This window comes from Apium graveolens, chromosome 2 (genome assembly GCF_009905375.1).
Source record: "Apium graveolens cultivar Ventura chromosome 2, ASM990537v1, whole genome shotgun sequence".
In the NCBI taxonomy this organism is placed as follows: Eukaryota; Viridiplantae; Streptophyta; class Magnoliopsida; order Apiales; family Apiaceae; genus Apium; species Apium graveolens.
Window position 1 is genome coordinate 103,261,070 of NC_133648.1, and position 13,312 is coordinate 103,274,381.

Sequence of the window (13,312 nt, forward strand, 5' to 3'; positions counted from 1 at the left end):
CCTAAAGTAACGAGCTCACACAAGCGTCGCTAAAATGAACATTCATATTCAAGAAAGGGTTTGGTTGCTTATGTTCTTACAGGTTTAAAAGTGGACTCTCTCAAGAGTTTGCTGATGAAGATGAATCCAGGGGCACCGAGACCCAAGGATGGAGCGCCCCTCCTTCTAGCGCCAAATGATAACTCCGGTGAGTGGGCGGCTCCGTCCGACGCCGTGCCTGGACCTCCTGGGTATGGATGTGGTGTAGCTGCTGGTTGGGCGCCTGCAAAACAACACCGAAAGGGGGGTTTGGCTCCCACGGTGCCTCCGGTGTAAGAATAAGAACAGGGCCTTGGAGAAGATGAAGATGTATATATGTAATATAGAGGCTGCTGTGTGTGTGTATGGATATGTATATATGATGGCTGCTTTGTGTTTATGAATATATGAGAGAGTATGAATGTGCAGGGGTGAATTTTTTCCAACCCCTAAACCCTTCAGCCTTGGGGGTATATATAGCCCCAAGGTAGGGTTTAGGGGTAGTTACCTCCAAATCTGGGCCGTTGGATCTTGGGACCAGAGGGCGCCTGGCTTGGGTGGATTGCTTACACGTGTCCAGGAGAGGACCACCTCCAGAGTGTCCTAACGGCCTTCTGACATGTGCCGTGCTTGTCTGGTGTGTTGGTTGTTGATAGCTGTCAGTCACGTGCCCACGTACCCCTCCTTGGCGGGTTGTGGGATGTGGATGTGTTTGCCGGGACCCCCCTCATGGTGGTCTGAGTCCAGATCCGGATCCGGGTAGGCACTAGGTCTGGGCTCCGGGTTGGATCCGGATCCGGGTCATGGGATTGGCCCGGGCCTGGTCTCTCCATTTGATTATTCTGGGAGAGGGGGGTCTCAGTCCATCGATCGAGCCTGGTATCCTTTAGATCCAAGTTGAATCCTAGCCGGGTCTCTTATATCCTATCATTGGCAGGTTTTATTTACTTAACAAATGAAACCATAGAATAGTATGTTTGACAACAAAAGGAGGCCGTTTTTTTTATTATTAAAAGAACTCGCAGTTCGGCCATGTGTAAAGAAACAGGAACTGACAGGTTCTCTATTATCAGCCGTGGGACCCAGGAACAGAGAAATAAAGAAACGCAAGATATGAAGAATTGGCAAGTTTTTTTGGATTGGATTTATTCTGGTTGCTTGACGCGCGTGTGTGGCGCACTCAAGGGACCCTCCTCCTCATCTCCCGCGCGTGTATCTCAATAACAGTTCCTGGCGCCTGCATGTCGTACGAATCAGATGTAAAAGAAACAAAAGTTGGCAGCTGTGTTGAGCTCTGTTCTGTTCAAATTAAAAGCAAAAGAGCACACTCCTATTTTATTTATTCACAAAACAGAAGGTAAAGAAATCAAGCAGTTGTCCTTATATATCTGTCGCATAAATTTCGGAAATCAGAACTATTCGGTTGAGATACCGATTTACATTTTATCGGATGATTTTTAAAAAATCGGATGATTAATCGGGGATTTATCAAAAATCGGTCAAATCGGACAAATATTTTTGACCGATTTTTGAGCGATTTATCGACGATTTTTGAAAAATTGGCCGATTTCTATAACAGAGGTTGCAGGTTAAAGGAAAGAAAATGACTGTCGCAAGTTGGCTGTTTATTTATCCCGAACAACACAATAAAAGAAGTGCAGGTTGTGTTTGAACATCAAAGCCGCAGGTTGTATTTTTCAGGTCGCAGGTTAATCAAATAGAAAGGAAATTGACACGTTGCAGGTTACAATTTGCAAGCTGTTAAATTCAAATTGTATGGACTAAAATCAACCACGTAGCCTCTTCTCTCTCCAAAATACCAATCTATATAATCAAATCAGCAGAAATTGGATCAAAATCTCCTTTTTTACAAAGTGCGAAACTCTTGTAAATTTATCTCAGCTCACTTTGAAAGCTTCATTTTACAAGGGGAGGTCATGTCCAATTTGTTCCACACCATTTAAAGCCTTACAAACTTGTAACACTCATTATTTAAAGTTTCTTTGATTGTATTTAATATCATTTGATAAGAGTTTTAAATTCTTAGAGTGATAGATAGAACCCTAGATTTATAGTTATTATTTTTGGTTCTCTCTATATTTGTTGCTTCGAATCATTTATATTCGGAGTTGTAAGCAACCCTTTACGGTTTAATTTTTTAATAACAAGAATTATTCCGTGAATCTCCCTGTGTTTGTTTATTTCGTTTCGAGTTTTATTTTCCGTTGCAATTAATTTTAGAAAACGAAGAACATACATTCAACCCCCTCTGTATGTACCTTTTAGACCTACCATGACAACTCCCCTCAAAATCCTAGCTGAAATTGCATTGTCAATTGAAGCTGGGAGAAAAATTGCCAATGACCCAGCTATTGGGGAGGCAAGTATAGCTATACCTGGCAATTCGGATAACCGGTTCAATTTCGGATCGGATCAATTTCTGGATCGGATCAACTTCAGTTTTGGTATATTCGAGTCTAATTCGGTTCAGATCGGATTTCATTCGATTCGGGTCTACTTTCGGTTTTGAATAACTAGGATCGGTTTCGGTTTGGATCAGAATGATTTCGGCTCAGATCATATTCAGATTAAAATCAGATAAAATTCGGTTCAGATTTTTTTCGGATTTTTATATTTTGGTTCAGGTTTTTTTCGGATTATAAAATTTGGTTTGAATCGGTTTGGACCTTGACAAATGAATACATTTCAAATTATTCATTCAATAACTTATGAATAAATGAATTATGTTGATCATAGACAAATGAATTTCTTTTTTAACACAAAATAAATTTTTATATATTCAAATAAATTTCTTATTTAATTTCTTATATTTATGTTTTTCAAGGAGTTGAGTAGTTAACTAGACGAAAACGAACAAGCAAAATAAGACTTCACAAATACTCATGAGCAATTATAAAAAATGGCTAGTAAGGATGATATTTATCATTGTAAAAAAAATTATATAAGAGATAACCACACACCGGCTTTTCAAAAATAAACTAAAATAATTAACTTTGATCATATTGCACAAACGCAACAAACCAACTTTTAGAGCGAAGATGAGTAACAAGAACCATTTATTAGTGTTATTAAAGTAATAGTTTACAAACAAAATTAGTGTCAACACTCCTGATGTAGTTTTAAGTATTGTCTAATATTTTCAACACTTGAATATTATATATTTTAATTTAACTTTCTTATTTGAATATTATATATACTATTTTATTTTTACTATGTCAATTTTGAGTATAACTGTGAGAAATGTATTTTATAAAAATAAAAAACAAATATTAAAATCATATCATGAATTGCTTTTTACAATAGATCAGATATTATCAATCTATTGAATTACTCTTGCGAGATTGATTAAAGTTCAAAACTGCAACTTTTCAAAATTTTGTCGATGCATTCTTGAAAAATAAAATGCAATTTATGAGAGTTAGTCAGGTGTCCAAAAAATGATAAGCGCATATAAATTGGTAATTTTATGAAATAATTTGAGAACAACACACTAAACTACCCCGATACAAATAAAAGGTATAAATTTTAAAGAAAGAGAAAAAAATAGGATAAAATTAAATTTTGGCTGAATTGTGTTGTAAAAAATCTAAATTAGACTTAATCGGTGAAGTTAGTCAATGTCAAGGGATTAATCAAGTAATGATGAATTAATCAAAATGACTAATCAGTTCACTAATCGTAACTAATATATACACTCCCTGTCCCATTTTATATGACTACTTTTCCTTTTTTGGATGTCCAAAAAAAATGAATCTTCCATTTATAGTATTAGTTTAAGATTATCACAATCACTCATTCATATCAAAGAAGGCCATATAATATGGGATGAAGGGAGTAATTATTAATATATGTAATGTAATTTAAAATATATAACATTATTAAAGTAAATAAAAGTTTTAAGATGCAGACTATGAATTGAGATCAATTTGAGATTAAAAATTAAGAAAATTCACTATTTACCAATTTAAATAGTAATTACGTATACGGTAATAAAGATATTAATTTATTTTTTCAATTTTGATAAAACACAATATTTGACTTGATTTTTGCTTAATCAGTTTGTTACTCACAGAACAATGATCAGTTGGCGATTACCGATTTTTAGAACACAATCACTGAACTATTTTTTTAAAATTTGTATATAATTGGAAAGTATTAATGATCATTGACTAATGAGGATTAGACGTGTATGATCTTTCTGTGTATTTTGGTGTCTGATACTTTTATGATTTTGATGATTAGAGGAAGTTAACAATGTTTTGGTATCAACTAACTCTCAATTATCGCCCGGAACTTATTAAGGATAAATAGGACTTGCGGTTTTTAAGAAATATATATGAATGAGTTATGTAAGGACGGTACTATATATTTTATGTATTTAAATTTATTAGAGCTCCTTTTATATTCAAATTTACCATCTTGATATCCTTTTATATTTCTTTTTAATATCATTTATTCCCTTGCGGCTAAAATCAACTTACTACAGTATATTAAATTTCCTACATTTCTTTTTTAATACCATCTTTCATTTTTCTCCCAAAATTAATTTAATAAATATTATTTTCTAAAAATTTTGTTTCAATATTTCTTGTAAAGAAGAAGACGAGGCCGGTGAGGTGTTTTTATAATTTTCTCATATTTTTATATTATTAAATAGAAAAAATATTACATTGATTATTCACTTTACAAATAATATAATTTTTAATATTAGATTTGTGATTAATGGCAGAGCGACTCCTTGGAGTAAACATGTTTAATAAGAGAACCATTTTTTAAACTTCTTGTTTTATTATATTTATTTATTATTCATGATATTAGAATGATAAAGATCATATAAAAAATATTATTTGAGAAAGCCGATACAAATCGCGGCTTAGTTAACTAGTTGACCTTAATTGATAAGTTAAATATCAACTATTATCTTTACTTCACTATTTTTCTATATTTTAAAACATATATTATTTTTGCATAGTCCCTTTACTATAAGTAATGTCATTTTTTATTACCTTAACTGAAATATTTAAATTAATTAAGAAATTATCTTAAAATACCGCGTAATTAAAAAATGTTAAGAAATTGAATATTTAAAAAAAATTCTAATTTTATTTTGAAGGGGCAGAAAAATATCATTGATCGTGTCGGGTGTGTCTCGTTACTCGTTAGTCTCCGCTGTTTGTATCCCCCCAAACTCCATCTCCCACCCACGTTTTCTCGCACCTTTGGAGTATCCTGTTTAAGTATGGTTTCACAATCAAAAAAATTCCTCAGATTTCTTCATCGTATTCGTATACAAAGGTACAAAACAAATAATTTGAATTTGTGATTGTTGTGTATATGTTGTGAACTTGATGATTTCATTAACAAAATACCTTGGTAGATTTTACTAAGTGAAAAATATTGCACTCAACGAATAAGGATTATAGTCCCGACGGATGACTGAATATAGTCCCGACGGATGATGATTTATTATCCATCGAGTGAGTAGCTTATGTAACAATAAGTCTGTAGCACATTTCTGCATACACATTATTTAGATTCTGTAAGTAGTAATCAAGCCATGTTGACTTTAACTAGATATGCAGAATAGGTTGATTAATTGTACATAGATGATGTCTTGTAATTCTGCATAAATGAAATGAAGTCAAGTACCAGATTGCTACCCGACGGATAAACAACAATGCCATTCGACGGATGATCAATAAGACAACCCGACGGATGATCATGAACTCGACGGATGATCATGAACTCGACGGATGATCATGAACCCGACGGATAAAGAATTCAAACATCTGTTGACAGTGCAACACAGTCACATGCGTCGAGTGTATGCAAATGGAATGTGGAAGCCTATTCAACTGGGTTTTGGAGAACAAAGAAGCATTGCCATTTCCATGCTATTATGAAGATAATCAAAGATGCTGGAATAGAGTAATGAAGTAGCATAGTATTAGACTTGATACTTTTTGTTTTATTATCTTGTATTATTGCTTTGTAATCTTGGTGATATTTAAACCAAGAAGTAGCAAATAGAAAACTAACTAAGCAACCAAGAGAGAAACATTTGTAAGCTGTATTCTTAGCATTTCTCTACAATCTTAGTTGTTGAATATTTGTAAGCAGTTGTGAGCTAATTACTACACAGAGTTCTCTTGATATATTATATATCTCTGGTGGATACATTCAAATCCACCAGAAAGTTTTTAAAGACTTGTGTTTTTAATTACTTGTGTTTTGATTCATTTCAAGTTATTATTCCGCACTCTGCAAATCAATTCACACTGATATATAAATCAAGAATTCCATTCAACCCCCTTTCTGTATTTCTTGTTGCATTGTTAAGGGACTAACAATTGGTATCAGAGTAAGCTCTTGATAAACAAAGAGTTTAAAGATCACAACAAAACAACAAGATGAACAAGAAGGATGTTGGAGTCAAGATTCCTTTTCTGGATAAAGATAATTACCATCACTGGAAGGTAAAGATGCATCTTCATTTACTTTCTCAAGATGAGGCCTATGTAGATTGCATAGAAAGAGGCCCTCATGTACCAATGTGAGCTGCAACTGGAAATGAGCCATCTGTCCCCAAGCCAAGGCATGAATGGTCTGATCCTAATATTGAACAAGTTAGGAAAGATAAGAAGGCCATGAATATCCTGTTCAATGGAGTTGATGGTGATATGTTTGACAACATCATCAATTGCAAAACTGCCAAGGATGTTTGGGATACAATACAGATTATCTGTGATGGCACTGAGCAAGTTAGAGAAAACAAGATGCAGCTACTGATTCAACAATATGAACATTTTCATAGTGAAGAAAGTGAGTGTCTCACTAACATCTTTAGTAGGTTTCAAAAACTACTAAATGCTCTGAAGTTACATGGAAGGGTCTATCAAACAAAAGACTCCAATATGAAATTCCTTAGATCTCTTCCAAAGAAAAGGAAACCTATGACAGTTTCATTGAAAAACTCTCAAGACTACAAGGAGTTTACTTTAGAGAGACTGTATGGCATCCTGAAAACCTATGAGCTTGAAATAGAGCAATATGAGAGGATGGAAAGAGGAAAGAAGAAAGGAGGATCCATTGCACTAGTTGCTGAGTTAGAAAAAGAGAAGGAGATGAAGATGGAAGCTGTTGAATCAACTTCAAAGGTCTGTGAAAACAAGGGTAAGGGGCTGGCAGCAGAAAATGAAGATTCTTTGAGCCAAGATGACATGGAAGATATTGATGAACATCTAGCATTTCTTTCCAGAAGATTTTCCAAGCTCAAGTTCAAGAAGAACTTTGGAGCAGCTAAGCCAAATAGAAACATGGTGGATAAATCAAAATTCAAGTGTTTCAAATGTGGCTTGGCAGGGCACTTTGCCAGTGAGTGTAAAAATTCAGATTCCAACAAAAAGAAGTTTGAGCCTGTAGATTATAAACAGAAATACTTTGAGCTACTCAAACAAAAGGAAAAGGATTTCATTACACAAGAAAATGACTGGGCTGCAGATGGTCTGGATGAGGATGAGGATGTCAGCTATGTCAATCTAGCCCTAATGGTAAAGTCTGATGAAACAAAGACAAGTTCTTCAAGTAATCAGGTAATCACCACTAACCTTGCACATTTATCTAAAGCTGAGTGTAATGATGATATAAATGACATGTCTACAAAATTATACCATTTGTGTGTTACACTTAAGTCTCTCACTAAAGAAAATGCTAAAATCAAAGAAAATAATTTGTTTTTAAGTGAGAGGAATAATGTGCTAGAGTCTCAGTTCATTGAATTTGAAAAATTAAGAATTGAGTGCAAAATTGCTAAAGATGAATTAACTGAGTCCATGAAGAAAGAAGAGATCTTGAAGAAGCAGCTTGAACGTGAACATGAGGTGATTAAGGCATGGAAAACATCTAGAGATGTTCATGCTCAAATCACCAAAGTTCAAGGGATTGAGTCCTTTTGTGATGCAGCCTGGAAGAAGAACAAGGAGAAGCTGGAATCCAATTTGGTGGAAGGATTGCTAACAGATGTAGACTCGATGGATGATGAGGGTCATCCGTCGGATAGAAAAAAGGGTTATCCGTCGAGTGACATAAATCCTCATCCGTCGACTGTGAGCAAGCCTGTGAGTAAAGAAAAGCTTGTCAAGTTAAATGAGAGATATGGATCAGTTTCCAAGAATTTTGTTCCAGGAGAATCTAGTCAAGTGAAGAAGGAGAAGAAGGCTAATGTTGGTCATATGACTGCCAAGCAATTGAGTGACAGACTTGAAAAGATTGAGGTTAAAACAGAGGCTAAAAAGAAAAATAATAGAAATGGCAAAGTAGGGATTAACAAACACAATAACTACACACTTGATAAATATGCTCCTAGAAAAATCTGTGTCAAGTGTGGTAGTGTAAATCATTTATCTGTTAATTGCAAATCTGCCATGCCTACTTCCATATATGTGCCACCTCACTTTCCCAACATGAATGCCATGCCTTCTATGCCTATGAATGCTATGTCTACACAGAATATTAATGCACAGTTTGCTAATATGCCATTTGCACCTAATCCTTATTATGCTGCATTTAGTATGCCACAAATGCCATTTAGCATGCCTTACTGAAATAACATGTTCACTAATAGCATGCCATTCCCTGTTAATCATAATATACATGATAATTCTATTGTAATGAATGGTTTCAAAGGTTCAACTCAGATGACTAAGGATGAATCTGATATCCCCAAGTCAAATGAGATCAAACCTAAGAAACAGAAAAAGAAAGCTAACAAGGCAGGACCCAAGGAAACTTGGGTACCAAAATCAACTTGATTTGATTTTGATGTGTGCAGGGAAATAGAAAGAATCTATGGTACTTGGATAGTGGTTGTTCAAGACACATGACTGGTGATTCTACCCTGCTCACGGAGTTTAAGAAGAGAGCTAGCCCTAGTATTACTTTTGGAGATGACAACAAGGGTTATACTGTGGGATATGGCTTGATGTCAAAAGAAAATGTCATCATTGAGGAAGTTGCCTTAGTGGATGGTATCAAGCATAATTTGCTGAGTATCAACCAACTTTGTGATAAAGGCAATTCAGTAACCTTCAACTCAGAAGCCTGTGTTGTGACCAACAAGAGGAACAACAAAGTGGTTCTCACTGGTTTGAGAAAAGGAAATGTGTACCTAGCTTACTTCAACTCATCAAATGCAGAATCTGTTACTTGTCTTCTCAGCAAAGCAAGTCAGGATGAAAGTAGGTTATGGCACAAGAAGCTATCCCATTTAAACTTCAAGACCATGAATGAACTAGTAAAGAAAGAACTGGTTAGAGGCATTCCTCAAGTGGAGTTTTCTAAGGATGTATTGTGTGATGCCTGTCAAAAAGGAAAACAGATCAAAGCATCTTTCAGGAAGAAGCTTGATTCAACAATTGAAGAACCTTTGCAACTGCTACACATGGATTTGTTTGGACCAGTCAATGTGTTGTCCATTTCAAGGAAAAGATTTTGCCTAGTAATTGTAGATGATTTCTCAAAGTTCTCTTGGATATATTTCCTAAAGTCTAAAGATGAGGCTAGTGAAATCATCATCAATCACATAAGGCAAGTCAATAATCATCCTGATTTCAAAGTGAGAAGAATCAGGAGTGATAATGGAACCGAGTTCAAGAATTCTGTCATGAGAGCATTTTGTGAAGAAAATGGAATCTTGCATGAGTTTTCAGCAGCAAGAACTCCACAACAGAATGGAGTAGTGGAAAGGAAGAACATATCACTTATTGAAGCTGCCAGGACAATGCTTGAAGAATCTAAATTACCAACATATTTCTGGGCTGAAGCTATAAATACTGCATACTACACTCAGAATATTTCTCTAATTAATCAAGCAAAATGCATGACTCCCTATCAATTGTTCAAGAATAAGAAGCCAACTCTAAATTTTCTTCATGTCTTTGGCTGTAAATGTTATATCTTGAGAAATCAAACTGATCAGAATGGGAAGTTTGATGCTAAAGCAGATGAAGGAATTTTTGTTGGATATGTTGTGGGTAAAGCATATAAAGTCTACAATCTAAGAAGCAACATTGTTGTGGAATCAATACATGTTGTGTTTGATGATAAAAAGATTGAAGGACTGCAAGATGAAGATTACCATGAGAGCCTCAAATTTGACAATGTGGAGATGGTTAGTGATGACGGTGATGATGAAAGTGATCAAGAAACAGTATCAAAGGATAATGCAGAAAAATCCATCACCAATGAAGCACAAAACTCAACATCTGTCGAGTTGCATAATGCTTCATCCGTCGGGAGACAATCTGCCTTATCCGTCAAAAGGCAACCTGCTTCATCCATCGGTACTCAAGATTCACCATCCGTCGGGTTATCAAAAGGAGCTGGGAGTCAGGATAGATCAATTACAGAATGCTCCCCTTTCTCAAATCAAAGATCCATTAACTCAGGGGGAGTTTCTTATAATCAAAACTCAGTCACACATCAAGACAACAATGAGGCCTCTTCATCTAGAGCTAATCTACCTCAACAAAGAAAATGGACTAAAGATCACCCTTTTGAGCTCATCATTGGTGATGCATCTTCTAGAGTTCAAACAAGGAGATTAACTCAAGAAGAATGTCTATATAGCAACTTTCTATCTAGGGAAGAACCAAAGAAGGTAGAAGAAGCTTTGTTGGATCCTGATTGGATTTTAGCTATACAGGAGGAACTAAACCTATTTGAAAGGAACAAGGTATGGAAGCCGGTACCCAAACCTAAAGAAAAGAATCCAATTGACACCAAGTGGGTATTCAGAAACAAGATGGATGAAAATGGCATAGTGGTCAGGAACAAAGCTAGTTTGGTTGCTAAGGGCTACTGTCAACAAGAAGGAATAGATTTTGATGAAACATTTGCTCCTGTTGCAAGACTTGAAGCCATCGAAATCTTCTTAGCCTATGCAGCCCATGCCAATTTCAAGGTCTATCAAATGGATGTCAAAAGTGCCTTTTTGAATGGAGATTTGGAGGAGGAAGTCTATGTTAGTCAGCCTCCTGGTTTTGAAGATCCAAATTTTCCAGAATATGTCTACTATCTTTTGAAAGCACTTTATGGACTGAAGCAAGCACCTAGAGCCTGGTATGACACTTTATCAAAGTTCCTTTTGGAAAATCACTTCACAAGAGGTATGGTAGATAAAACTTTATTCTTTAGAAATGTTAATGGCTCTAGTATACTTGTTCAAATTTATGTAGATCACATTATTTTTGGCTCTACAGATGAAAAACTTTGCAAAAAGTTTGCCAAATTGATGCAGAGTAAATATGAAATGAGTATTATGGGAGAACTAACTTACTTTCTTAGTTTGCAAGTTAAGCAAGTTAGTGATGGAATATTCATTAGTCAAACTAAATACATTTATGATCTTTTAAAGAAGTTTGATCTAATGGATTGCACATCTGTAAAAACTCCCATGGAAACTGCAACTAAGTTTGAATTAAACACTACTGAAAAGTCTGTGGATATTTCAAGTTATAGGGTCATGGTTGGCTCACTTCTGTACTTAACATCTAGCAGGCCAGATATAATGTTTTCTACATGTTTGTGTGCTAGATTTCAGGCTGATCCTAGAGAATCTCACTTAGTAGCTATTAAGAGAATTTTCAGATATCTCAAGGGGACACCAAAACTTGGCATTTAGTACCCTAGAGATTCTGGTTTTGATCTAACTGATTATTTAGATTCAGATTATGCAGGTTGTATAATTGATAGAAAAAGTAAAACATGAACCTGTCAATTTCTAGGAAACAAGCATGTGTCCTGGTTCAGTAATAAGCAAAATTCAGTTTCTACCTCTACAGCTGAAGCTGAATATATTGCTGCTGGCAGTTGCTGTGCACAGATTTTGTGGATGAAAAATCAATTGCTAGACTATGGTCTGCAAGTTGAGAGGATTCCTATTTTCTATGATAATACAAGTGCAATTGCCATCACTGAAAATCCGGTACAACATTCAAGGACAAAGCACATAGACATCAAGTACCACTTCATAAGGGAACATGTAATGAATGATACCGTGGAACTATATTTTGTTCCAAGTGAAAAGCAGCTTGCAGATATTTTTACCAAGCCATTGGATGAATCCACCTTCTCAAGGTTGGTAAGTGAGTTAGGTATGCTTAATTATTCTTAAATCCTTTCACATAATCTGCAGGTTATAATGCAGCCAGAAATTTAGTTAATTTTTCAGTCTAAGATGGAATTTTGGCTAAGTCAAAATTTACATCTCGACGTATGATCTTTATCCATCGAGTTTGATCATCCGTCGGAATATTGCTTGTAAATAAAAATCAATTATTTTTCTGGAATATTTTATGACTCGACGGATAATAGTCTATCCTCATCCGTCGAATTGTCTTAATCTTAGCCGTTAATTTCCTGAACATTATCCATCGAGTATACTTACAGTTTGTAAGCATAACACGACGGATAATTGATGGAATTTTTACAGTTTATTTTTTAAACGGCTATTTTAGGCAATTCTCATTGGTTACTTTATTTTACTTTATTATTTTTGACAGTTAATTTTTGAGATAGTATAAAAGCTGATTTCATTTCCATTGCGTTTCTTTTATCATTCTCAAATTATCTGCTCTAAATTCTCTCTTTCTCAAAAGCAATTAGCATCTCTATCTCTGCAATTTCCACTCTCTAACAATGGCACCAGTATCAAGATCATGTCACAAACTGGATACATCTATGAGAAGAACAACTTCACGGCTCTAGTGAACAAGGGGATTCAACATTCAAGTGACTACCACAAAATGATGGATTTCGTGAAGAACTGTAAACTCAGCTATGCAATGCTAGAATCACCCACCATCTTCTGTGAGGTTGTTGAAGAGATGTGGACTACTGCTTTATACAACTCGACAGATAAGACCATCACACTCACCATTAAAGGTAAGGAATTCTGTATTAATAGTGATGTTATCAAAGCATGTTTCAAGATTCCTGATAACACTGTGACCTCACCATACACAGACACTGATATAGTTAATATGCTTAATTCCATGAACTATGCTCTCCCTACTTCTAAGTTAAGTGACATTAGGAGATTGGGTCTTAGAAAGGAATGGAGTTTCATGTGTGATGTAGTGACCAAGGTCTTTTTTGGTAAAATCAGTAATTTTGATTCTTTCAACATTTCCATGCTCTACATGCTTTACATGCTAGTTACAGATAAATACTTTAATTTTAGTGATCTTATTTTGTTTGAGTTGGGATTTAGATT